The sequence below is a fragment of the Crocuta crocuta genome, unplaced genomic scaffold, assembly GCF_008692635.1.
Source record: "Crocuta crocuta isolate KB4526 unplaced genomic scaffold, BGI_CrCroc_1.0 scaffold59, whole genome shotgun sequence".
In the NCBI taxonomy this organism is placed as follows: Eukaryota; Metazoa; Chordata; class Mammalia; order Carnivora; family Hyaenidae; genus Crocuta; species Crocuta crocuta.
This window is the reverse complement of record NW_027551578.1, coordinates 970098-971465: the sequence shown is the minus strand read 5'-3', so window position 1 is coordinate 971465 and position 1368 is coordinate 970098.

Below are 1368 nucleotides of genomic sequence, written 5' to 3'. Positions count from 1 at the left end.
GGGCTTCTCATAGATGGCTTTTATGATGTTTAAGTAAATTCCTTCCATCCCGACTTTCTCAAGGGTCTTTATTAAGNTTGTCAATTTTGTTTATTTTTTCAAAAAACCAACTCTTGGTTTCATTGATCTGTTCAACTGTTTCTTTGGATTCTATATTGTTTATTTTTGCCTGATCTTTATTATTTCTCTTCTCCTACTGGGTTTAGGGTGCTCTTGTTGCTCTCCCCCTAGTTCCTTTAGGTGCTCTGTTAGATTTTGCGCTTGTGCTTTTTCTAATTTCTTTAAATCAGCCTGGAGTGCAATGTACTTTCCTCTTAGGACTGCCTTTGCCACATCTCATAGAGTTTGGATTGTTGTATTTTCATTTTCATTTATTTCCATATATTTTTAAATTTCTTCTCTAATTCATTGGCCCATTTGTTCTTTAGTAGGGTTTTCTTTAACCTCCATGTTTTTGGGGGTTTTCCAGACTTCTTTCTGTGATTGATATCAAGTTTCATAGCATTGTGATATGAAAGTGTGCATGATATGATCTCAATTCTTTTATATTTATTGAGGGCTGTTTTATGTCCCAGTATGTGATCTATCTTGGAGAATGTGCCATGCGCACTTGAGAAGAAAGTGAATTCCATGGATGGCCTAAGGATATCGAGTTCTAAATATATCTGTCAAATCCATCTGGTCCAATATGTCATTCAAGTCCATTGTGTCTTTAGTGATTTTCTGTCTAGTTGATCTATCCATTGCTGTAAGTGGAGTATTAAATTCCCCTGCTCTTAGCACATTCTTATCCATAAGAGTGTTTCTGTTTGTGATTGTTTTATGTATTTAAGTGCTCCCATATTCGGTGAGTAGACATTTATAATTGTTAGCTCTTCCTGATGGATAGACCCTTTAATTATTATGTAATAGCCTTCTTCATCCCTTGTTACTGTCTTTACTTTAAAGTCCAGTTTGTCTGATATAAGTATAGCTACTCCAGCTTTCTTTTGACTTCCAGTAGCATGACAGATATTTCTCCATCCCCTTACTTTCCATCTTAAGGTGTCCTCAGGTCTAAAATGAGTTCTTGTAGACAGCAAATAGATGGATTTTGTTTTTTTATCCATTCTGCTACCCCATGTCTTTTGATTGGGGCATTTAGTCCATTTACATTCAGTGTTATTACTGAAATACATGGGTTTAGAGTCATCCTGTCTTTTGTGGGGTTCATGCTTGTGGTAGGGTCTCTGGTATCTTGCGTTCCTTGCAACATTTCCCTTAGAGAGTCCTCCTCAGGATTTCTTGTAGGGCTGGTTTAGTGGTGATGAATTCTTTCAATTTTTGTTTATTTGGAAAGACTTTTATCTCTCCTTCTATTCTGAATGA